General features: G+C 40.6%; 1 protein-coding gene across 24 annotated transcripts in view; it reads left to right on the plus strand.

Moving 5' to 3' along the window:
- Window positions 1-27156, plus strand: part of adgrl2a (adhesion G protein-coupled receptor L2a) — a 211228-nt gene that overhangs the window by 105923 nt on the left and 78149 nt on the right. Inside the window, exon 1 of one of the 24 annotated variants that reach the window (XM_079678625.1) lies at window positions 16445-17127. The exons of the other annotated variants lie outside the window; for them this stretch is intronic. The gene's annotated coding sequence lies outside the window, so the exon portion shown is untranslated. Of the gene's footprint in view, window positions 1-16444; window positions 17128-27156 lie in introns of those variants that run through there. 24 annotated transcript variants of the gene reach the window in all.

Here is a 27156-nt window from a genome sequence, read left to right on the forward strand (position 1 = left end):
AATCAGCTCTCCTTGTTAAAAATGCATGATTTTATAACAACTCTGTGATAACAATATTAACCCATTCAAACAAAGGCTCACATTTGCAATTACACCAATCAGGAGGGATATCAAAGCGAGGGCATGCTGGCTCTGGCTGATGTATTCAGGCAACATCTCACTTCCTTTATCACGTTGATTTCAGGTGTTCCCACTGAGTTGCCCTTTATACGTGTTATTTGTGAACTTTACTTGAGTAGAAAAATGGCTCCTTCCTCAAACCTTTGGTGTATGCTTGTGCAGTAAGGGTAGAACTGGTGGAGGTGATGAGGGCAGGCAGATGGAGATGACGGTCTAGGTGAGTGGTCCTCCATCAGTACCAGGTGATGAGTTTATGTGTCCTCACTCCCCTGAGGCCCCAGGGCCATGACCCCCCATCCATACCCTTACGCTCTCATTCATTTCACTTTCATAAGCAGCAGTAATGACTTCGAAAGGGACAGAGACGAGGCCGAGACACTAGTTAGGGAGAAGTGGGATCTTCTTGCTGCAAAGGCAATTGGTTGTGCTCTTAGAAAACACTGCAAGTGGATATATAGCTATTACTGAGGTCATGCAGGACTTGAACAACAATCATTTTCACCTTCTCATGTACACACACTGCTTTATGCGGCTGACACTCAAACAGATTGACACATGCCTAAACATACACAGCCATGCACATAGACTGGCAGCTCAAACACTCACACACACTCACTCACACACACACACTCACACAGTGGCTGCTGGACCGGCGGCTCTGTGCATTGTAATATGCTTGGGAGCCTGTACAGGGATTAGCAGCTCATTTCAGTGGCTGCACAGTTGGCCTTCACAGTCTCCCAGAGGAGGGAGACAGCTGTGCGGGGGTGCTGTTTGGAGAGCGGTTAGCAGTGTGTGTGGGTGTGTGTGTTGAGGGGCGGGGGGGCATGGCGTATGCTTATCTGACACCAAGGGGCAAATTTGAGATGGTCCAAAACCAGCTTAACCAATACACACCATTGCACTTAACTGAAACGGGACCATGCAGCTCACTCCCGTCTCTCAGGAGACGTCTTATTATATTGCTCCTCACTTAAAACAATCTACAAGTTTTTGAGGATTTAGAAAGGCTTCACCACAGTCATGTGACGAAGCATGAAGGCATGTGAGAGGATTTGTGATGATTTAAAAAGAAAAAAAGACTCAGAGATCCAAGCTCATTTTAAAGTTGGTTCAAGCTAATTCGAAAAGATAAACACAAACATTGGTTTATTTTTTCAACAAAGTACTCAGGGCACACAAGGCCAAGACTTTGTTGTGATAATTACACGTGAAACCACAAACTTTAATTACATTTTTCCCTGACAAAGCGCTCTGGTGACTTGTGGTGATGGGATCCAGGTGGACCTTGTTATGAAAATGCGAGAAAGGTCTTGAGTGACGAGGGGTCATGTGAAGATGTGCCGCCGTTATCTTACACAAACCTCGTCCGGAAAGGAACAGCAGGTTTATGCAGACACCTAAACACAAATAAATATTTAAGTGGAAGTTAACTCCTCTGTCAGCTGGAGACTTAGTTTCTTGACTTATGGCTTCTGAAGTGATGAGGTGTGAATTCTTGGATTTTATGACCTGTGCTTGAGCCTCTTTGGCTCTTTCTGCACTTATTCTTTCTGTTTATTCAGCGTTTTTGCGCTATTTGCATTCCACGTCTGTTTTTAAAGCCATGCATTGGAGAAATCCAGCTGCAAAACGCTTTATCCTGATTAGAAATAAAGACGTTTAAACTTTTAACATACCAACATGTTTTTAGCTTCCATGGGCCCGGTTGTCATTGCTGCCATTAGTGAAAATGCTGATCATAGCGACTTTGTTGTTACAGGTTAAGATTTCATGGCTGCTGGTGGGCTGATTTCCGGAATTCTCAAACGTCAAATGTCAGCTCCAAAGCAAACACCGCCGAATCCAGGACGGAAAGGAAAAAGGAAACTGAGAACAAATCCGCTCCAAGAAAACCTCCAGAAGAGTAACATACTGACATGAGACAGGGACGCACTCCTATGGTTATTTCCCAGACACTCTGAGTATTTTACAAAAAAGGAAAATATCACACCAACTGATGTCACCGTCTGTAATTTTGCAGACAAAGAATCCTTCGCTGTGTTGTATCCATGCTATTATCCAGGGCACCACATGGCAACTGTTGTGGCATTTACATGAGAAATGGGACTGGTGGTGAGCCTGGGCTCCATCTCAGTTAGTTGTGTCTCTAATCCAATCTAGTGCAATGGTGTTGGCCTTGCAGTACCAAGGCGGCAGCAGCAGGGGTCTGCTTTGTGAAGAACCAAAGGGGGTTATAATTTTGAGACCCCCAAACCCGTAGAGGTCAATGGCTTTGCTTTGCTGGCTTCCTCTTACTGTGTCGACATGAGGCGTGGAATCAAGTGGGATTTTGAATTGAAAGGCGGGGTTAGCTTTGAATTACTTAAGATATGCATACAGGAAATTATACAGAATAAAAACAGGTACATAATAAGATGAAATAAGATAGTACTTTATTGATCCCAATTTGGGAGATGTTTGTGTTGCAGCAGCATAAAAAGACATGGCATTGTACAATAACAATTTAAAGACAAGAAATTAGCAAGAAAGTAGAAAATATACATGTTGAATTTACAAATGAACAATAACAAGATATAAAGCATGGTATTATATATATACATAAGTATGTGACAGATGGAATATTAAATATTAAACTGAATTAAGCAATCATACACGAGAGGCCGTTCTTGAAGCGCCGAGGTCCGTACGCCTGTACTGGAATACCAATAATGATGTTCAAGAAAGGCCTCAAGTGTATGATTGCGATTCTATTACACAAACTCTCAATGTAATCAACAATATCGTAAAAATAATTTCATAATGTGGGCTAATTTGCTCCCAAACCTACGCTTTCTGCTTGAGTTAATCTCCGTCAGAAATTAGTTCCTAGAAAGTAGTTCCCATGGTAACGGTTTGGACACTGTTCCGAAATCCACCATTTTCTCCTGGGTTTTTAAGAACGCTTTGAGACATTTGACAGCCCAGGTAGTTGACGCCAATGTACTCTTTTCGTTGCGACTTTTTTCCAACGCACTCAACTCGTCAGTTGAAACAGCCGCAAATCTTTCGTTGGTTTTGTGGTCTGTGTCCATGTCCAACCATTCATCAATACTGAGGCCCCCCAACAAATCAAAATTAACTTTAAAATCTGACATTTTGTAGCTACCGATTTCCAACGAGAGACAATGTATAACAGTGTAACGGCTGTGTGTCGCTAAACGTCGCTATGGAAACCACACGATGTAGGCTTATGGAAGTAGTTTCGGTAGGCTAGTGGCGTGTGTAGGCCACTAGATACTTTGTGATTAGGTACGTTCTATTTGATCGTTGTTTGATCGTGGAATCAAACACGCCTATTGACCAATCAGAGAGCTTGCTCAAACCTATGTGTTATAGAATATATAAATGTAAAATGTAGTGTGATTTAATTCCAAGAGAAACTATGGAGTAACAAGTAATGTTTTGTCCATTGATTCTGTACTTGTCTATTGGACAGGTGGAAACCTTCCTGTTTCTAACATTTGTGAAACTCGAAGATAGACTTTTAAAAAATCTGGAAATCATACAATGGATGTCTCCCATATGTTTCTCAGAGCTATCGTGATGCTTAAAGTGGGAGGCTCAAGCTGTCGCCATCTTTTCAGTGCAAAGGCAAGCCCAGTGTTGAATCAGAGCAGATTTCAATACACAACTTTAGGCCTTATTATGATGTAATCTGGGTTATATAAGAATTCCCAGTTGTCATGTACAAGGAAATTAGCTATTGAGACCAAACCCTTTTTATGAGACCGTAAACCTTTTTATACATGCTGTAAAGTTGGGAATTTTAACACTGGCCTCTATGGAAAATCACTTTTGGAGCCAGCCTCATGTGGCCATTTGAGGAACGGTTGTTTTTGGCACTTCCGTGTTGGCTTCATTTCCAGCACTGGTGGTTGTTGCTTGAAAAAAACTCATAAATATTTATGAAGTCTTTAGAGACAAAGATAAGATACAATTACTTGTTGCCATACCTCCACCTATTGTCCCCCCCTCTTTCTACAGCACATCCTCAGCTGAGTTTAATGTTTGGGTGCTGGAGAGGTTTGAGAAGAGTCCCTGCCTCATTGTTCTGAACACAACAGCTGTGACTTAATGAGTCCATTTCAGAGTGCTCACCCTTTGCCCAAGTCTGAGCTGCTTCACTGCTGCCTCCTCATTGACCACATGACTATTGTCACCAAGGTATTCACTGGGTCTTAATGGTAAGACACACAAGAATGCAGCGATGGCTGAGCCTTTGCCACCTCGAAGCGATGGTGGGAAAGCTCCTGAACTCAATTCCAACGGCTTATGTTTACCATGACAAACCACTGACCTATGGGTTCACTATAGTAATTTGGGGAGAACCTCCCACACACACCAACACAGACATCACCAATCTCTCTCTCTCCCCCTCTCTCTGCAGGTCTATAAAAACGCACTCAAACAGAAACTGGGTCCTCTGTGATCTTGGCGGCTGCAGTTTGTGTCAAGCTGAAAAGGAGCAAGACATGTGATGGAGTACAAACATGCAACCAGACAGGGGAAGTTGGGATGTTGCCATAGCAATTGAGATGAAGCATCAATAAGGTTGAAACTCCATCATTAGACACATTTTTGTGGAACCATGCGAGTCAATGCATTTTACTTCCACACTGAGGCGATTTAACTGGGACTGGAAACAAGCTTTTCGTGAATGAATTATTCACACAGATGTTTTGTTTTTAGCTCATAGCGGAGGTTTAAAAACAGAGTCTAACATGACCATAAACCCTTCAGCTGAGTTATAGTTGTGTTACAATGCTAATCGTGCTGAGTGTTTGGTTCCCATTTATCCTTTTGGACGGAAAGTAGCGCCTGTCAGCCCGTCTTATATGCATACAAAGTGGTGTGCTTCTTTATTAAGGACTATACAAACACGACTGTATTAAGAGCCATGAGCAAAGATTGTGTTGAAGAGCCTGGAGCTACACGCCCTTAACCCCAGGAACAACACAGCATGGAGCTGTCATTCGAGTCAGGTATCATTATCGCGGCAGGTCTGACTTCTTATTAAAGGCTGACAGCTTTATGATTTGCTTCACTTGTGCTATCAAGTAATTAAAAAGGAGTGGAAGCCTCGGAAAAACTTGAACATGAAAAGTAAACGACTGAAGAGGTATTAGTGCATGTCCGTGTTATGATCTGTGCTGTAAATGGATGTCATGACAATGAATTCATTGAAATCCCTTACAGGAATCTTTTCTGTTACACTTACCTAACATTTTAAAGATATATTAATGAACCAGGCCGGTTTTCGATCGCCATCGTAATGTAAGATCATGCTGTGGATTATATTCCAGTCATGTGTTCTCCATGCATACTTAGAATTAGCAGGGGCAAAAGTCAGGGTGTTTGACCCTCGACACGAACCTCAGGGAGAAAAAGCTTGTTGAAAACCAGACAGGCCAAACTCAAGATAACCTTTCCCCCCTCGAGGTTGTTCCTGTGAGGTACTTCTCCCTGTCCCCCCCGCCCTTCATCTCCTGGACATGCCATGCAAAGGGAATGACATGATATTAAAGCACTCACTCATCAAGATTGAAAGGCGTACATTATTTTTTTGCCTTCGAGCAGTCAATTATTTGACAAGTACACATAATGAACAATGCAAGACTAGTCAGAATTTAATCAAAAGGCAGAGACAGGGGCTCAGTGCAGATGGGAAATGATTAACACAGTTAATCAAACATCCCAGCGTTAGGTTAAACATGGCAAGCCTATCCCATCATCAGGGAAAAAAGGGATGGGTTCCATTTCCATTTTTCCATTTCCTTTTGCCTGAGGAACAGTTATTGCATTTATTATGTTGACCCCTATTTATTCTGCGTCTCTCATGAAGGTATTTATGTTAGTCCTGACATCTCTGACTAATTTCCTCTCTTTGGGGAACTCTAATGCAGAAGAATGTGAGGAAGCGAGCTTTGAAGAAAAGGAAAAATACCGTCTAATCCGAGTGGTACTCCTGTAAAGGTTGTTTGATTCTAAGATATTGTGACTGTTGAGAAACTTTTGTGAAAAACCACCCACAGTTTATAACACTAGCTCTTCTATATGAGACATTTGTCTTTCATTCATAATTGACTGCAAATTAAAACTATCAAGACCTAGGTATCTTCCCAGCTAGCGGGGAACGTTCTCACAACTTTGGCTAACGTTACATATAGGTTCTAATAATGTTTTAAAGAAACTTTTTAATCTGATGTTCAAAGAACCTTTTTAGGATGTTTATTATTTCAAATAATGTTCCTATAAGGTTTAAGGTTAACTAAGACATAAAGTTTTAACTGCAACATTCAGAGGATGTCTTGAGGATGTTATTGAGGCCTGAGATGACAGAACGTTTTTTTTATAAAACGTTCCTTTAATGTGATATGTTAACAAAGGTGGAACGTTTTGCCTGCAACATTCTAAGGATGTATTTTGGACGTTGTTGGGGTAACACATTAAAGATGTTCTTTATAAAACGTTCCCTCAATGTTACATGATAACAAATGAAGAAAATTCTCCAAGCAACTTTCTGAAAATATTTTCAGGATGTTATTCTTTTTTTATAAAACGTTCCTGTGATGCCAAATATTAACACGGTCATGGTCAACGTCAGATTTATTTGTAGAGCGCTTTAAAAAACAAACTTATCCCATTTGTTTGAAAAGGATGTTTTAAAAAATCTGATGTCACCATATTTTCCTTTTGGAAAAAAACAGACAAGCACGTAATTCATGATAAGTTGTAAGCAGATATTGCATGTTTGTGGTGGCATGTGTGAGTTCCCAGCTAGACATTTTTGGTTCTCAAAAAATGTGGAGAATGTTACCATTCATTGTTCTAGGAATGTTTTCAGCGGGACGTTTTATTTTGGTTCCCAGAATGTTCTTCTGAAAGGTAGGATAACGTTCTTTAAAAACATTCTTGAAATGTTTGGTGATAACCTTCTTAAGATGTTTTTGATAACCTTCTTAAGATGTTTTTGATAATATTGTTAGAACATTATGCCCTACTGTTCTTAAAACGTTTTCAGCGGGACGTTTTATTTTGGTTCCCAGAATGTTCTTCTGAAAGGTAGGATAACGTTCTCTAAAAACATTCTTAACATTTTTGGTGATAACTTTCTTAAGAGCACATTGAGACAATGAATAGGACGTATAAAAACGAATTTTGCATGCCAATATTCACTCACATGCACTTATAATCACACTAAGGTATGGAGGCCCACAGTATTCATAATATCATATGTGTAAAATATCAGAAAATAATCACACTTTTTTCTGACTATAAAGGTTGTGTCTTGTATGTAGGTTCTAACTGTTGGATAAGCTATCTGGCCGTGTGTGGTTTCTGAGGGCTGCGTATAAACAGTGTCTGCTGTTTATGCATATTGGATCAAAATCGTTATTGCACTCTTTAGATTTGAGACCGACAGATATACAGTGGGGCAAAAAAGTATTTAGTCAGCCACCAACTGTGCAAGTTCTCCCACTTAAAAAGATGAGAGACGCCTGTAATTTTCATCTTAGGTATACCTCAACTATGAGAGACAAAATGAGAAAAAAATCCAGAAAATCACATTGCCTGATTTTTAAAGAATTTATTTGCAAATTATGGTGGAAAATAAGTATTTGGTCACCTACAAACAAACACGATTTCTGGCTCTCACAGACCTGTAACTTCTTCTTTAAGAGCCTCCTCTGTCCTCCACTTGTTAACTGTATTAAGGGCACCTGTTTGAACTCGTTATCAGTATAAAAGACACCTGTCCACAACCTCAAACAGTCACACTCCAAACTCCACTATGGCCAAGACCAAAGAGCTGTCAAAGGACACCAGAAACAAAATTGTAGACCTGCACCAGGCTGGGAAGACTGAATCTGCAATAGGTAAGCAGCTTGGTGTGAAGAAATCAACTGTGGGAGCAATTATTACACAATGGAAGACATACAAGACCACTGATAATCTCCCTCGATCTGGGGCTCCACGCAAGATCTCACCCCGTGGGGTCAAAATGATCACAATAAATCCCAGAACCACACGGGGGGACCTAGTCAATGACTTGCAGAGAGCTGGGACCAAAGTAACAAAGGCTACCATCAGTAACACACTACGCCGCCAGGGACTCAAATCCTGCAGTGCCAGACGTGTCCCCCTGCTTAAGCTAGTACATGTCCAGGCCCGTCTGAAGTTTGCTAGAGAGCATTTAGATGATCCAGAAGAGGATTGGGAGAATGTCATATGGTCAGATGAAACCAAAATAGAACTTTTTGGTAAAAACTCAACTAGACGTGTTTGGAGGAGAAAGAATGCTGAGTTGCATCCAAAGAACACCATACCTGCTGTGAAACATGGGGCTGGAAACATCATGCTTTGGGGCTGTTTTTCTGCAAAGGGACCAGGACGACTGATCCGTGTAAAGGAAAGAATGAATGGGGCCATGTATCGTGAGATTTTGAGTGACAACCTCCTTCCATCAGCAAGGGCATTGAAGATGAAACGTGGCTGGGTCTTTCAGCATGACAATGATCCCAAACACACCGCCTGGGCAACGAAGGAGTGGCTTCGTAAGAAGCAATTCAAGGTCCTGGAGTGGCCTAGCCAGTCTCCAGATCTCAACCCCATAGAAAATCTTTGTAAGGAGTTGAAAGTCTGTGTTGCCCAGCGACAGCCCCAAAACATCACTGCTCTAGAGGAGATCTGCATGGAGGAATGGGCCAAAATACCAGCAACAGTGTGTGAAAACCTTGTGAAGACTTACAGAAAACGTTTGACCTCTGTCATTGCCAACAAAGGGTATATAACAAATTATTGAGATTAACTTTTGTTATTGACCAAATACTTATTTTACACCATAATTTGCAAATAAATTCTTTAAAAATCTTTTGTGATTTTCTGGATTTTTTTTTCTCATTTTGTCTCTCATAGTTGAGGTATACCTAAATTACAGGCCTCTCTCATCTTTTGAAATTGGGAGAACTTGCACAATTGGTGGCTGACCAAATACTTTTTTGCCCCACTGTACTCTCACTGCCCGTCCCTGAAACCCCTGTTCGTGTTTGTATGTGTTTCTTTCTACTGTGTGTCTCTCTCTAAGATAATGTTCGAACAATGTTATCAAAAACATCTAAAGAAAGTTATCACCAAACATTTTAAGAATGTTTTTAGAGAACGTTATCCTACCTTTCAGAACAACATTATGGGAACCAAAAGAAAACTTCCCGCTGAAGACATTACGAGAACGGTGAATGGTAACATTCTCAGATTTGTTTTAGAACCAAACATTTCTAGCTGGGTTATCACTGTTTCAAACCGGCAGTGGTTAAAAACATATACCATACAATCGAGTACAGTACCAAAGTACACATTTGAGGTAGTTGTACTTTAACGTAGTGTTTGAATTCCTCGCCATCTATTTCACATCTTCTTTCTTACAAGCATTCTTTTTACACAAAATAGGAACTTAAAAACATGAGTCACTGTTATAGATATAGATACAGTTTAATTGAATGGTACAGAAAATAGTATTTTTGGACAATAAATCATAAATGTCACCTACACTCTGATGAATTGATAATAATAATAATCCAGAAATAGAAATACACAGCAGTCCTTAATTTACTTTTAGCATGAATACTTCCTACTGCACATTAATATATTGAATGTTTACCAATAATTGACTGTCTGGCAAATTCCCGAAGTGCAATTGTACTTATCGTGTTGTTTTGAATATCAACAGTTAAAAATGAACAATTCAATGAAGATGTGTTTTTACTTTTCGCTCACTCTCAGGTGTTCTGTAATAGAACATTTGTCAATATTCAAACTACTCCTTAATTTTGCAAGCATGAGTAAAGTTTGAGCAACGACTATTGTTCCTTTCCCACTTTACCATGCAACAATAATTAGCTGTGATTACAAAGTATCTCTTGAGAAATTGGGACAGAACAATTTAGTTCATCGTCCTCAGAAAATGAAGTTGCCCTTCCTTTCCCTGTCTCTTTTCCCCCTATTGGATTCATCTGTTCTTCAGTGTGCTAGGAAAAACACACCACTAATCAGGCAAACTATTTGATTGGCTTGGAACGATTTCATTCTGACTAATTTGGCTTAATAAACAGTCATCAAATGATTTGGACGAGTGCAATTCCAGTCCTATTAAAGGGTGTGTATTAAAGGATGTGATTTTCATATTGGCAGTATTTACATACGACCTTGCAGATTTTCTAAAAGCTTGTGCTTCTTGAGGCATGTCACTAGAAACACACATTTTAAAAGAAAAAAGTAATCAGCACTCAAGGAACAAGTTGTTTAGTCATATGAACAAGTTTTGACGAATTGAAAGACATTCAGAGATTGTTGTTGACTCTGTAATAAGCATCTACAGGACTAGCCAGGCCATTTGTAATGCCTTGGTGAGCAGCCTCTGTATTTAGAACAGTCATGTTGTATGGAAATAAGCTATATGTATTTAAAACTTATAATTGTGTTCTTTTATACTAGCACAAAGCAGTTACTTTTAAATTAGTGGAATTAATCGGAATGCGAAATTGAAGGGAGGAATGTCTGTCCACAATGATGAATGCTTAAGTGAGATTTTGGTTCAATTAAAATGTCAGGCAATTATTATAAAAGATTATTGACCTCTAAAGGGACTGGTGAGGTCACATATTTCCCTCTGTCTTCGCAGGATAATATTCATCTTCATTAGAGAGAACAATTGAAGGCGTTTTCCTCTCGTACTAGAGGGTATTAACGCAGACAGATTATCCTCTGCACACTTCACTAATAAAGTTGATTTCTATTGTCTGTCCAGGTAAAGGCCAATTTTGAAGCATTGTCCTCTCCACACTGACCTGCTCCTCCTTTTCATCAGTGCTTTCAGACTTTCTTTTTCTTTGCCAAAGGAAAGGCATTTTTGTTTTGGTTGCTATGGGGTTGTTGCTGACGGAAGGTCATTATGTAGGGCTCTATTGAGTTAAAGTACGACTCTGATTATATATCCATTACTTTATTTATAGGACTATTGAACATATTCAAAATTGGGTCATGTTATGAATCTGAACTACAGAACCAATCTTTTATTTTCATTTGTCATGCATCTGATGGATACTATATTGCATCTGACCTAAAATGACTAAAGTCTTACACTCTCTCAGCTCTTTGGGAATACAATGATGATATATTAATTTTAAATCTGTGTAAGACAATTGTAAAATAACAATGATGGAAAAAAAACGGTTGGCTTATTATTTCAGACTTCCTTGAAAAAATGATCACAGATGTTCTCTGCTGCCGCACAACTCGTATTATAATCCATCAACTTGATGGATTATAATTGTGATAACATTGTGCTTGAGAGAAAACCTGTAGTTTAAAATGTGTTGCGACCCTGAATAAATGGATCCTTCTTTCAACCCAGTCATTTCAGAGTATTCTGAGCATTCACTTGGTTTACACTGAATGCCACATCTTTTGCTTGAAAAATGTGTCTGCATTTACACAACACAGAGCACAACACGGCAAAGTGAAGCAAATTGGAACCGTTGGCCTCTGCTGAACCGTATTACTTGTGACCATAGATCATTTTTTTATAGGTCACAAGTGAGGCACATCTGTTTCCACTTGGCTAAGTTTCCATACAAAACATTTGAATAGAGATTCTTCACCTATATCCGCTGCTCCACTATGCTTGTTTAAACCAACATGTGTCTCATACATCAAACCTCAGAAAGAGCAAAGGTTATATACCAGAGAGTGTATTTCTGAAAAAGGTTTGATTACACAACACACTTCAGAAAATTCTTTAGTGTTTACTCCATGATACCATTTATTTTTAAAGGATATGTTTATGTAGTGTAGTCTTTTAACACTCAACTTATTTGACAGTTGTGCAAGCCAGAGCCCAACATGCCCACACTGGACCTTGCTTTTTTCAAATTTGATCTTAAAGCCCCTCATGTGTTTGACTTCTTTTTAATTGTTTCCTGTCTGCTGGGTCAATTATAAGTCCTGGGCTTTTTTAGGGGGGACCGACTATGGCAGCATTTTTGGACAGACGGAGTGATTTAAATAACTGAAATTTGAGCAGAATGATGAGATCACTCATTGGGACTTGATTTGATAATATTGTACTTGGTGTGCATGTCGCAGCATACATATGCTGATATACGGTTAGACAAAAGTTGATGGAATGGGCATACCTTTCTTTTTGTTTAGTGAGGAAAATAACAGAGAAAAAAACACACAATATTACTCTTTTATCCATTATTGATTTTGAATCAGGTTCATACGTGTGTAAATACCCATTGATATTTTTATCTACATCAAAATATGGGATTTGAGACAAGCTCAAAAGAATCACCAGTAATCAGCAAGCAAATTAAAAACGCATACAACTATTTTTATTTACATACAGTAATCCATTCCTTTCTACTTAGCTAAACAAAGTAAAAGCAACACAATGTCCGTGTCAACCTAGTCTCTAGTTTCACTTGTGAAAACAGTGACGGTTGATGATAGTTTTAAAAATACTTTAATATGCAATCTTCAGATATTACAAACGTTGTTATTCATCCATCCATCCATCCATCTTCTCCCGCTTATCCGTGGTCGGGTCGCGGGGGTAGCAGTTCAAGCAGAGAGCCCCAAACTTTCTTTTCCCTGGCCACATCAACCAGCTCTGACTGGGGGATCCCAAGGCGCTCCCAGGCCAGCGAAGAGATATAATCCCTCCACCTGGTCCTAGGTCTACCCCTTGGTCTCTTCCCAGCTGGACGTGCCTGGAACACCTCCCTAGGGAGGCGCCCAGGTGGCATCCTAACTAGGTGCCCGAACCACCTCAACTGGCTCCTTTCGACGCGAAGGAGGAGCGGTTCAACTCAGAGTCCTTCCCGGATGACCGAACTTCTCACCTTATCCCTAAGGGAGACACCAGCCACCCTGCGGAGAAGACCCATCTCGGCCGCTTGTATCCGCGATCTCGTTCTTTGGTCATGAGCCATCCTTCCTGACCATAGGTGAGGGTAGGAACAAAAATGGCCCGGTAGTCAGAGAGCTTTGCCTTCTGGCTCAGCTCCCTTTTCGTCACAACGGTGCGGTAAAGCGACTGCAGTACCGCTCCCGCTGCTCCGATTCTCCGGCCCATCTCACGCTCCATTGTTCCCTCACTCGAGAACAAGACCCCGAGATACTTGAACTCCTTCACTTGGGGTAAGGACTCATTCCCTACTTGAAATGGACAGTCCATCGGTTTCCTGCTGAGAACCATGGCCACAGATTTGGAGGTGCTCCTCATCCCAGCCGCTTCGCACTCGGTTGCGAACCGATCCAGTGAGTGCTGAAGGTCGCAGACCGATGAAGCCATTAGAACCACATCATCTGCAAAAAGCAGTGTTGCAATCCTTAGTCCACCGAACCATTGTTATTCAATGGATAACATATGAATGTCAATATATTAATACAATTATTTATGAATAAATCCTTTTGGAAAATGCTAATATTCAGCTGTCCTCTCCTGTCAAAATCCATATTTACAAGCAAGACTAAGAACTGAATTTCAGTCCAGAGCTTAAAATGGAATATTATTTATTATTTAGCTTCATGCAGAACTTGCACAAAAACTTTTTTAAATATTCTTAAACTTATAAAAAATGTAATGTTTTACACAATGAGGCTACGTTTTTTTTTATAAGTCTATGCAAGCCCTGTGGCTTCCCTAAATAAGCTCAACCAGTTCAACCAGTGCAGAAACATGGCCGCTGCGAGAGGTGCTGCTGAAGTGAGGTCAAACTTCACACTGCACGGTTGCCCATGGCTACATAAATATTAACCAAGCCTCCACGGCCTTCTTTGATTATGAGTCTACTCCCAGGGTTTGATATCCAAGGAGACCGCCAGAGCCAGCTTGAGTAAATTGATGAGAGAATACGGAGAAGTCGGTTTAGTAGCGATGTGGCGGACTTTCACTTGGTAAGGAGCAGATCAAGCTGCTGGATTTCATGCAAACGAGGCAGGGAACGAAACATCACTAGTCTGCAGTTTGCATACTTGAAGCTTCACTTTGAACTTATGTGGCTGGTAGAGATGTGAGAAAGAGAAAATAGAAAAATGAAACCCTCTTTCAGAGTCCTTAAGATGAGTCTCTGCGCGCTCACAACAACATTAAGTCAACTTGATGTTTAAATTATGTCTCAATTACAGGAGCAGTTCAACACATTTTGTTTATTTTGGTCATGTCAATAAGTAAATGGCGCAGGCAAACTCTGTAGGTGTATATAGGTCAAGCCGAGTAAAATTCAATAGAGCTTTAATAAAAGGTCAACAACTCTTAATGAACAAATGATTGAGTGATCAAGGTTAGACGTGGCTTTGTAAATTGTGCTCTGAAGCATAGAACCTGGCCAAATCTGTGCCCGTCATCAGGCTAAAGGATTCTGATTTGTTGGGGGTCAGCAGCGGTCCTGTGACTGGTCATGTGTGCCTGAAATGTCAATCATGTGCAAATATTTTTGGAAGGAACCAATAAGCATTGTTTGGTGAACAATTGAAGGTTAAGAAGCAGGCTCAGAGCCACATGGGAAATGGGGAGACATGTTTGCTCTCACCATGGATGACTGAGGTCTGTCTAAAGCATCTGCCATCTTTTTCAACTGATATAAAAACTGAAAAACACTGAGGTCAATTTTTTCTATCCTGCAAACACACTGTTGCAATTTTATTTTTTTGGGGAAAGTATATATATTTAAAATTATGCCATAATTTAGTTATTTTTTTCCCGTTTTTGAATGTTTTCTGGACTTCGCAAAAGAGCCAGGATTTATCTAGCACCATTTGGTGAGCGATTACGTGCAATATTGTGCCGCCTATGCAAGACATGATTATATCACGGTTTATCATAAATGCTTGCACATTAACAATTTATGTGTAACCGCTGTGACTCGTCAAAGAAAAGACTGCAAAAGCCTGGGTTTTGCACACAAGGTGGCCTATAATTTACAAAATAGTTGTAATTACCCTGTGAATCAAACGGGTATCTATGTCTTCACCTGCATATATTGAATCTGCATGTGAATTTTACAGTTCAATGATTTATGTTCATTCAGAGAACAGCAACACAAGTCTAATGCCCTCTGTTGACAATCTGAGGAAGCAGATTCAAATGAATTCATGCAAAATGGCTGTTTAAGCTGTTCAACACTGCAGCCATATACACCACGTGTGTTTTTAGTCTGGGCTTATAAATAAACATTTTCTCCACGTTTTATTACATCTGTTTTCTCTTTTTCTGTCCCGCAAAAGAGATGGCTGTATTATTATGTAAAATTATGCTTATGAAAACATAAATCTGCCCCTCTGCTGCGTTCACCTTCACCTGGCAAGCATGACTCAACTTCACATTTCCACATTGTGGGTGAAAGACAGATTTTATTGAAGCCAGGTGTGTACCCACGTCCTGCCTGATAATGTTTCTGGACAGAATTCCTCAGCCAGATCATAACATGCCCTGAGTCTTCCCCAAATGCAAAAAGAAAACTGCACGTTTTGTTTATGTCTAGATATTCTGATTTAAAGATAGAGGCCCTAATGAAAACATTTCTTTAAAAAACAGCAGCTGCTTGAAATTTGGATTTTCTTACTTTGAGAAGAATATTTGAGTTTGGAGTGTTTTAATAAAAATGTGTATCCCATACTTATATTGCACAGACTGAATTGTAATCACCTGCATTGTAAAGTGAATATGAATGGTGGACCACCAACGTAACATGCAGCTACAGTAATGAGTCAAAGGGTCAAAGCCACAGCAGCCTGACAAAAATCTGCTTGACTGTCGAATAATATCATGAATCATGTAGAAGGAAAGTGCAGGGAGAAAAAAAACACACCCACAATTGAGGAGAGACTTGGTTAGAAAAACTGCTTGGCACTACACACACACAATTGGCTCCACGCACCAGCAGCAGCTTGACCACCGCTGCCCGGGCCAGTGTGTTATCCTGTGGGGCCAGTTGAAGTGAGCAGGGGGGGTGGCGAAAAAAAACCTCTCCCTGTACTTCCATGTTTCTTTTGAAGCTTGGTAGTATTACAGTAGAATAAGTCCTCCGTCATTGGTTGAATGGGCCGGACTGCCTACTGTGACAGAGCATGGGCCTCTCATGCCCAAAAGGGAAGCAGTGATGCATTTCTAAGCAGAAAAAAGGAGCAAATAGGAGAGGAAATTATTGATAACCTCTCTGTATGACGTGGCTAAATATTCTCTTGAGTTTAAGAAAAATACCTGAACTGAATTCTATCGGGCATGATAATAAGTCGATGTGATTAGTCTCCTTGCTCAGAACTAGACTCCGAGTCAGTGCGGATTTGGATTCCATGTCAGGTTTTGGTGGAGTCCTCCGCTCAGACTGCTCTGCAGACGGCAGCCTGCTCTGCACTGGCGCTGTTTACTGGAAGCCCGCTCGGCGCCGCTTCCACCAAGTGAACACTGAGCGGGATCTCTTCCACAGGCGAGCCGCTGAAACTTGTCTACACACTCAGAGGAGAGCAAGAGAGCAGCGTCGGCGGTTAAAGTAGCGGAGAGCGGTGTTTTCCCCCCAACAGACACTGAAATCCCCACACTGTCCCTCTCAGCCACTCTTTTTTTCACCTAGTGGGTCCCCGAGCTCTGCTACTTGTTTGTTGTCGCCGCTTCGGGAGGCACGAGACAACCGAGAATAGCCGAGCCGCTCAGAGGCGCGGATGAGTCAGGACTGAAGCGCACCTTTCTGGCCATGGAAGTGTGTGTCCGGAGCAGGGGGATGTACGGGCTGAGAAGGGGACCTGCCAGCCTCTGTCCCAGATAAGGAGAGCATGCATCAGAGCTGCAGACTCAGTCTCTTCGCTGCAGAGGAGTTCCCATCAGACTGTCTTTCCACTATCTGACATTTTTACTTTTCACATCCCTTCTGACTTCATTTCAGCGTCGCTGCTTTTTCAAGAAAGGTACGTTCTTCGTTTGCACCTTACTCTCATCGACACTCAATTGGACACGGCCATCAAGTTGTTGGTGGCGTGTGTAACAACTTTTCTTACGTCTTGCATTTGTTTCCAGCACTCATTTAAATAATAGGCCTCTCTAGACATCATGCAAGTCTCGCAGTGTGTTTTAACTAGGACTACTTTTGAAAAGTAAAAGAAAAAAGTGTCATTTTTTATTAGGTTGAAACTCAGTTGGTTTGATCAATGGACACAGCTTCAAAACTGGACACCTCAGTATATTGTAGTAATTTAAATGGTCCAAGAGATAACGTGATATTGAAAAATGGTTAATCAAACATAACCAGATGTGGATTGATATGTTCGGCCGCCGAGTTTGGCTGAATAGAAACTATTATAAAAAGTGGAGAGCTGCGCATTTTTGTGACCCAGAACATGTAAAGCACCATTTAATTGGTATGTATGCCCCCAGAGATGAAGTGTAGTTGTTGGTGGTGCTGGTCACCGAGGCTTTTTTTTTTAATCCACTGATGGTCTTGTTGGTCTGAATAGGGATTTATGCTGGAAGCTTTGACCTTAGAAGCGATGTCGGTGTGATTTTAAAGAGCATTCGCAGGCTAATCCATTATAATTGGGACCGAGCTATTTGTCCAAAGAAAGAAAACCAGTCAAGGCTCGCCTAGCAATGTTATAATTACTTTTTTTTACCAAACAGAACTCGTGATGCAACAAGCGTATATGTTATGGAAATCAATCACAAAAATTAGAACGTGTCACAAATGCGTAATATGTGGCTGTTTGACTTAACTCGAATCAAGCCGTCGCAGACTAGCGGTAAAATTAGATCCTTTTACTGCACATGTATAATTTAGGCCCACCGATTCCGAACGCGTCTTGTCAACCATGTGTTAAAGAGTAGCCCGGGCGGCAGGAGCGCACATGCGGTGTGAGAGGCTCCTCTGGCCCGGGAAACACAGCGCAGACAGCCGCTGGTGCATGGCAGCCCGGAGCTCAGCAGCAATACACAGAGATCGATCAGCGGATTGCGAAAAATGTAGTCCCAGTCTTCACATGCTCATTTTTTTGTTGTATGTTTGATTTTAAGAGAGAGCGAGCTACGAATTCCTGCCTGGATTAGAGTCCATGAATGTGTCTCACGTCTCTGTTTGGTCTCTAATATCCTCGTACAACACATTCATCATAGGTGTTCACCAGAGGAATTTACACTTACACTAAAATGTGATATTTGTTGAGCTTTTTTAAATGTAATTGTAATTCAAATTAGCATTTAAAGTCCTGATTGAATAGGCACAACCTTTGAGTATTTTCTAACAACAGTGGTTGGAGGATGAAGTGTCTTTATCTGTCTCTCCATGCATTACAGCTAAATACAAAGGCTATTTGTGTTGAGTTTTCAGGAATGTGTCAAAAATAAGCTAATACACACTTTAATCAGTCTCCAGGAGCTGAACTTCCTTTTCAAGCCTTTTCATTGGGAACTCTGTGCAAAAAAAATGTTTAAATTAATGCAAGTGCAAATTCCAGCTGTTTGGAAGGAACACATTAACATATCAAAGTGGTCAGAGCCCTTACACAATAGAAGGACGGGTTTTTGACTGAGCCTGAAAGGCTTGAGAATGAGTGTGAGATGGTAAAACTGAAAGACTTGTGTATCTCCCCCCTTTCTTGTAAGTACGTCCGTGTGACATCTTGTGTATAACATAATCTCGCTTGTATTTGTTTGTGCGTTGGTGTGAGAGAATATGTCAAAGCGTTCACACAACAGGGTAATTGTATGGTGACTCACAAACAGTAAATAGTGGGGGGTTGAAAAACCGTTTGAATAAAAAATAACACCAAATTATAAATTCTTAAACATCTTTGAATACATTTTTCATTATTAATATAGTAGCAATCGTATTTCTTTATCAGCGCCTGTAAAAAACAGGTGCTCATTGGAAAATGAACAAAAATAGATAGCGAATAAAGAATGAAACTATCTGCTCGGATGTCTTGGTGTTTGATTTCTTCAGCTCGAGCATGCCATTATGAGTCCCATGTGAGAGAGAGTACCTTTTTCAGTCTATAGCCTCGTTTCAGTTGTAGTGCGTCCGGTTTCAAAGAACTGCAGCTGCTCTTGATCTGCCAGAGCACCAGATTGCTCCTCTTTGCTTGTGCGTTCATCTCTACTCGTAGATCAATACAGCCCAGCACACTTCTATATGGGTCTGGGGGGGACAAAGTGATACATTTCACTGTATTCTCAACTCTTTATTAGACACTCTCGCAGTACACAGCACTCTAAAGGCTCAGTCAGTGTGATTGGGTGAGTAAGGATGATCACATCTGAAAATGTGTGACATTGCGTGTTTAATTTCTCGCTGCTATATCCCCCACCCTCAGATCAGCAGCTGAGGTTTTGTGCAATCTACAAATATTTGACTGATGCATTAAACAGATCATAACACAACTTTTGTATTTTGAAATTATAACAACAAGCCAGGCACTTCCACTCTGGCTTTATTAAGGTCATTTGTTACTGAAATAATTCAGTAAGAATGCGCGCAGTGACCGTTGGCCACATTTGCTCACTTTGTTTTAGTGTCGCACTCTCTCTCTCTCCAGCGTGGATTCCTTGCTGTTGTCTTTGTCTGAGCAGCGATTGTCAATATGACTGATTTAAAGATGGCACTGTTGCAGAGTGGATTGTTTGTGTCGTGCCTTTATTCATGGTGAACATCACCATAGCTGCTCCCTAGCAAAATCAAGCAAATGATGGAGGTTGTGAATGCGTCAGAAGTAGAGGATTGCATGGAGTTAAATCATTTAGATTTACATCCCATTTCTTATTTGGCGTGTAAATTGTGGGTTTGTGTTTTCAGATGCAATCTATTCTGTTGCTAAACCACCTACATGGAGTCGTACTGTGCGGATAACTACTCGCCATTAAGGGGAAAAAACAAGGCAGTAAAAGAAAGCTATGGCAAATTTGATATAATGGGCAGGCCTTTGGTGGGCCAAAAAACCTCCCCTTTCATGACTGATTTTATTTTACGATTGGCAATCAGTAAAACTGTGCGCCAGTGTGTTTCCCTCCCTGCCATTTTGTGAAACATTTGTTTCCACTTGCCAAAGGCCTCTGGTGCGGCAGGGGATTTGGTGCCCCTGAAATGGCAGGTGAAACTTTCTGCTTGCCTAAATAATTTCGTAGCAGAACATTACACAGCAAGGACATAGGCAGCGGAACGTAAGGGTCAATTCAAACTCTGGTGACAAGAACAACAGGGATATGAGCCGATGGCTCTCACTGCTCTCTGTGCTGGTTAAGTGGCAGTGTCCCTGAGCCTATCTTTCATCTCTTCTTTTTTTTGTGCGTCACTCATTTTATGCTTCTCTGAGAAGTGTTTAGAAGAAAAGGAAGTGCAAAGTGCAAAACTATGTCGTAAAACGGTCATACAACAATTGGGTGTAGCCTATTGGCCTGGTCGTAACTCTGTATCTTGCTTCGTGTTGAAAACACCACCTGAGTTTATCATAAGATATGCTGTGTGTTCTTAGCAGTGTTTCGGGCACTCCGCCCAATACATATTTCAATAAGGTGTTGTGCAAAAAAACATATTTATCTTACAAATTAAAAATAGAATCTGCTAAAATGTGTATTTGTCAGTTGGATAATTTTTAAACTGATTGAGAAATTACAAATACATTTGTAATCATTGAAACCTAAAAAAAAATATGATTATTACATTTTTCTCATGATCGTTTTTTGCTCTCCTTTAATTTTTTCATTCATTATTTTTATAACTAAATTGAACAATACATATGACACACACAGACGTACAAACTCATGTACATGCATACACAATGACCCCGTCTTATTCTTTGTGCTATGTGAACAGGACTTTTCCTTATCTGTGCGCAGCTGCAACCCTATTTGGAAAAATATTCAATTTCTGTGTGACAGAGAGAACCTAGGAGGCAAGTCTCTAAGCAAACAGCAGTTATTGCGGCTCTGCTATAGCAGCCGAGAGCAAGGCCTGGCTGGGAGAGAGGGGGGATCTGCGGACGTCTGCCAGGGGAAGGAGTGATGTCTCGGCTGGATTATAGGAGAGCGAAGCACTTCCACACTTAAAAGCCCCTTTTCCAACAAGACAGGGCTGTTATTTAGGGATGGGGAGGGTAAACACACCAGAGCAATATATTTCCTCTATACAGGCTGCTGCTGTCCTTGACAATTGGGACTGAATGCAAGTAAGACAGGCTTTACTCCTCGTGGCTTTTTTTTTTCCAAAGATAATTTCATGTTGGGCTGTGGATGTTCTTCAGTATATTCAGAAATTGTTCCAGTGAGGTGCAAAAATGGTAAGCCGTTTTTCAACATTACAGTATAATTGTATTTTGTTCAAATGGCAGTGTTTAAAAGGAACTGTAGGCTATAAATTGATGTACGTACCTTTGTTGAGTTGCTTACTATATGGCCATCAAGCGGGCTACGGCACTCTTTCAGAATACTGAATGCAAAAGAAGGAAGTAGCAACCACCAACTAAAATACATCCATTTTTTTAATCCACCAATAGTATGTCTTCCAATGGGTGACATTGGAACTGAGAGTGCGTTGTGATTCGCTAGTTCTTCTTACGTGTGTGCATATTCAAATACTCAGCTCTTTGATTCAGAAAGCTACAGTAACTGCTCATTTATATTCAGGTCCATATATGAATGTAGTTTTCAAAGCAACATTGATTTTTGAATGATCAAAAACAGTAAAGTCAAACTGTAATTAAATAAATAAGCAACATGCTAAATAAATGCACTGTTTACTGGTTACTTTGCAGCTGAAATCCTGCCAGAGGCATATACATCTAATGTTACTATTTGCATCGCCACATACTTTATTATATATGCTTATTCGGTCATGCGGTTGGTTTGAAAGTCTGAGGCTTTGGAAAATGATATTTTATTGTACTCGATTTAGTTGGGAAGTGTGGAAGCTTTGTTCTTGCAAAGTAGTTGCCAAGTCAGATGGAGTTGAGCGTCTGGCCTGGGAGTTTCAGAGGAATATCACAGGCATGGTAACTTGCTAAAAACTAAGCTAATCAACAAAATAATTGTCTGTTCAATTGCTACCATGCCAGAGACATCAAACACAGCCGAGGTTGAAAAAACAATCAAATTATCTCTTAATGATTGCTCACGCTGACAGATGAGCGCTTGTGTGTTGGGTTTGTTTGTAGGAGACATATGTGGGGAAGAATGCACTTTGTGGTTGCTCGCTCATAAATTCTGTGTACATTTTCATAATCTGCATAGATATCCATCATCACCTGTAATGAAAACAATTTTATCTTATTATGTGGTTTTTGGCATTGAAACAGAGAGAACTGTATTAGTCTATTAATTTCCTGCAGAGAATCATGATTCCTGCTGCTTTTTTCCTCGCACTACCCTCCATGTGTGGTCCAAAAAAAATGTTTCTGTTTCCTCTACAGACTTAAGTTTGGCCCCTATGTCTGCTCTCTCTCTCTCTCCCACTCACTCTATCCCTCCCTCCCCATCTCCCCCCCCCTCTCTCTCTTTCTCTGTCTTTCTCTCTGTGCGTAGATAATGTCTCTGCAAATGATTTAACCGCCCTCGTTGAGGCTCCTTCCAGTAATTGAACAAGCAGAGACTGGGTGCTTTACAGGAAAACAATAGTCATATTATCTTAGATCTCCACTACACCACCTTGGATTTGACTGCGCAGACTACATGGAGGGTCTCAATGGAAGAAAGAAATCAGGTTTGCTTTCTCTCTGCAAAATCAATGGATAAATAAATAAATAGGATGCCATTCATTTTGTGTAGGCGGGATATTTTGAAAGTGTCGCATGATTGGAATGCATGTCTTGCGAGAGGCACCTGGGGGCAGAGTGCAGCATTGGGTGGTACTTGGATGACTTGAGAAGCATGCGCGCACGTGATGCTTGGTAATAATTAATCAGGAAACAGAGGCAGATGTTGTTGCAATAATTATGAACAAAATGTGTGATAAATATGTATTATTGAAATTATTCAGTCCTTTTTAAATCAGCACATTTACATTTTTGTAGAATGTACGCGCAATTATTTTTTATTTGACTATTTATAAAAAATAAAAATAAATGGTAAGACAAACCTTTTTAAATGAGAATATGGCTCTAACCAACATATTTCAGCATGATTTATCCAGGTTAGAATTTGTTTAGTTTTTTGGCCGAGCAAGGGGCGCTTTGATTGTGTTGCTGTGGAGCAGGATTGACCTTGTGTCTCAGAATGAGGTTTCTCTACGCCTTGTTTCATACAGAGCACTCTTAGACTGAAATGGCCTTAGGAGGAGTTGTTCTTGACAGAGATACATTGTTTCAGGCAGCCAATAAACCACTGCACTGAGTGGCTACATCTGTGAACCTCATCTTGACTACAGTGAGGGGCTAGCAACAACACGGCAACTGTCACAGCTGCACCTGCTGCTGTCTCAGTACAGAGATCCCCTCTCTGTTGCCCATAGAACCGTATCACTCTCCTCTCCGTGACAAGCCAGAGGCAATGGTCTCTGCTTGGGTCAACTGGAGAGAAGCTTCTTGGGAAAACACTTGAAAACAAGGGACAAAATGTCAGTCCCGAAAAGAGATGTTAAAGTAACATTTCTGCCCTGAGGGCCGGGATTTGGCTTAGTTGGAGCTTGGGTATAAAAATCTTGTCTATGAAGTGATGGTTTTAAGAGCGCTGGCTTAGTAAAACTGACCGCCACTTGAGTGTTCATTCTTCAGTGAATTTGTCGAGCTAAAGAAAGAGTCAGGTTTGATATGACGGCGAGTTGTCTCTCCCTAAATTTTATAAATGATGAATAGAGATAAATGGAGCTGACTCTTCTGTACAGACACAACCCTGCTTGTGTATCAAGGCCATTGAGAACATGATCTGATCAGCTAAGAAGAGATTCCGGAGCATTAAAGGATTTTAAATTTCATATGTACTCATATGTGCTACACTGCTGATAAGTCACATAGCTAAGGTTTGGTATTAGCATGGTTAAACCTCTATTTTTGCATACATTTAATTTGTTCCAGTAAATACCTGAAAGAAGAAAAACAAGAGAAATTAAATATATTGCAGAAAGAAATGATTATTAGATCATCATGCTCATCTCAGAAAAAGATTAGAGGAGGGGAACAATGCCGAGAGGATTCTTCAGCAAACAGAAGTGATGCAACATGCCCACTCTCCTGCCAAATTGAACTTAGGAGTGTGAAAAGCAATGCAAGGACATGAGGAGTAGGGCTGACGTGAATAAGTGTGGGATTAACACAAGGGAAGATTGAGCGACAGTGGCCGGTGACGTCTCTTTACAGCTTTGCTTGTACAGCTGTGCCAGGCCTGGCATTCGCTGCTGCCTTTTGGATCCAACTCCTCCTCCACTGCTGGGGCGGTTAGTAATGAACATCTTAAATACTGCAGATAAGTTTTGTGTGTGTGTGTGTGTGTGTGTGTGTGTGTGTGTGTGTGTGTGTGTGTGTGTGTGTGTGTGTGTGTGTGTGTGTGTGTGTGTGTGTGTGTGTGTGTGTGTGTGTGTGTGTGTGTGTGTGTGTGTGTGTGTGTGTGTGTGTGTGTGTGTGTGTGTGTGTGTGTGTGTGTGTGTGTGTGTGTGTGTGTGTGTGTGTGTGTGTGTGTGTGTGTGTGTGTGTGTGTGTGTGTGTCAAATTATTCATGTATTTATAATGAAGATTGGAATGCTGAATATTGACACCTCGGTGTGTCTGTAAGATTTGATCTTTTTGGCATTTGAACAGGAAAAATAGCGTATACAGGCTGCCTTAGTAATTCATCATGCCTCCTTCTAAATGAGGTGTGAGGTGGCTCTGCTGGTGTGAATTCTGCCATAAATCACACATACCCTGACTGCTTTATCCATTAGACCGACCTGTTTGTCTTATTCAGCTACTCTCCAGGAACTGGTTTTAATAATTAAGACGAGTGTTAGAACTGCAGCTTCTACTTCACACCTGGTTTGACACATTGATGTGAAGAAGGAAGAAAAAATGAAATTAGCCACAAAATGACAATTCCGTTGAGTATAAACTTAATTATAGATTCTAGCAAATCAGTCTTAGAGGAAGGTCATTTATTACAAGTCTTGACTTGCTGGTCACCTTTATTTCATGACAGTGATAGTTTGAATTTCAAAGATATTCTTTATTTAGTAACTCTCCTTTGAAGACGAGGTAACTCCACAATGTTGGCTTTTTTCATGTTTTATTTAGCTGGAGAAAAGGGATTGTTTTCCCCAATACAATAAAGAAAACTGTTTATCTGGAAAAGTAAATATCCCCAAATGTTGCAATACATAGTTTTCTTAGGATAGCAAATAATGTATCACTTCATTGTTTGTCAAACTATTTTTTAAATAATTATGTGTGATCGGTAACGTTGCGTAGTGACCCTTATAATGAGCAATAAAACGAGGTTCTTTACTCGTACTGCTTTAAAATAAAGTCAGGTTTCAGGTTTAACAGACTGTTTTATGTAGCTGACTGCAACTGCCTAAAAACAGTCCATAAAAACAAATTAGTTTTTGAAGAACCTTCGTTCTTCAAGAACATCGTCTAACAAATGAAACATCGAAAAGCCAATCTCGGCACACAGCTATGACATTTTAAACTTCATCTGCAATATACCTGTTTACGCTCTCGTAAAAAACAACAAATAGTCCCATTGAAGCTGGGTTAAGTGATGACAGCGGGGCTGCTCGATTATGGCAAAAATCCCAATCTCGATTATTTGGGTCGATAATTGATATCACGATTATTTAAAACGATTATCCATTCACATTGAAAAAAAATGTGAACAGTATGTTTTTAAAAGTTGATTACCCTGAACTTTAAGTATAATTCAACTGAAAAACCCCAAAATAATTGGAAAAAAAATAAAAATAAAATAATTATCGTTTTATTTCGATTACGTTGTTTTTGTAATCGTTGCAAGCCGTAATTGCGATTAAAATACGATTAATTGAGCAGCTCTAGATGACAGGACAGGAAGCTCTGAGCAAGCTGCACAAATTCTCAAGTACTGCATCTGAGCCCGGCAACACGTTTCATTTTTAGCTTCAGCATCAGCAGCTGAACCAATGTGATAAGTGCTCTTCTCTAGTAGTTCATGGAAATAGGAGAAAAAACAGCGTAAAGAGGACAGTCAAAAAAGGAGGGTTTTTTGTCGTTGTAAAGAGTGGAACTAGTTGCATTTCCGTCACTCATCAGCCCGGGCTGATTACACAGAGTCTGAAGTGAGTGGACAGGAAGCGGCTCCGGCAGCCATTACCATCAGAAATAGGTCCAGCAGGCCCGGAGGTAGACGAGGAGCTGCAGCTCGAAGAGGCCGAGACCCGCCTAAAGGATACAGAAAGTTTGCCATATCTTGCCTGAAAACGTCCATCTATAAAGGTGAGGTAGTACATGAGATATTGGCTCTAAAAGATCTGCCGATGATGAACCCTAGGAACCGATGCACTGTAAATGGTGCTGTTGAAATGTAGCTAGCAGAAACTGAGTCTAACAATCAGCCAGGGACGGTGAATGTTGCAGACACCGCAACGCCTACTCGCATTACTGAGACGGCCCAAAAAAGAGATCTTTTATTCTCTCACCTGAATAGGCTCGTAGGCTTCTGTGCATAATGGAAGCAGTGTAGCTGAGGGAAGAGTGTGAAGACTTCACTCTGGAGCGATATTCTGTATTCTCTGCCACAGGATACTCTCTGCTGTAGAGTTGGTTTTTAAACTTTAAAAGAAGTCAAACATTTTGTGCCAGGACAGAAATGTTTAATGAAGCTTTCCTAACACGATTCTTCCAACTGGAGCATGCAGTGATCGCCCCAAAAAAAGTGCTAATTGACGCTGAGGGTATTACGGTGTATAAAACATAGAACGATGACAGAGATGGGAAATATTCACAGGACAGAGCTAAATATTTATAAGCTAGATAAGAATATCTCCTTTGAAGTTCCAGTGAATCACTTCG

The sequence above is a fragment of the Notothenia rossii genome (assembly GCF_949606895.1).
Source record: "Notothenia rossii genome assembly, chromosome: 1".
NCBI classification, from domain to species: domain Eukaryota; kingdom Metazoa; phylum Chordata; class Actinopteri; order Perciformes; family Nototheniidae; genus Notothenia; species Notothenia rossii.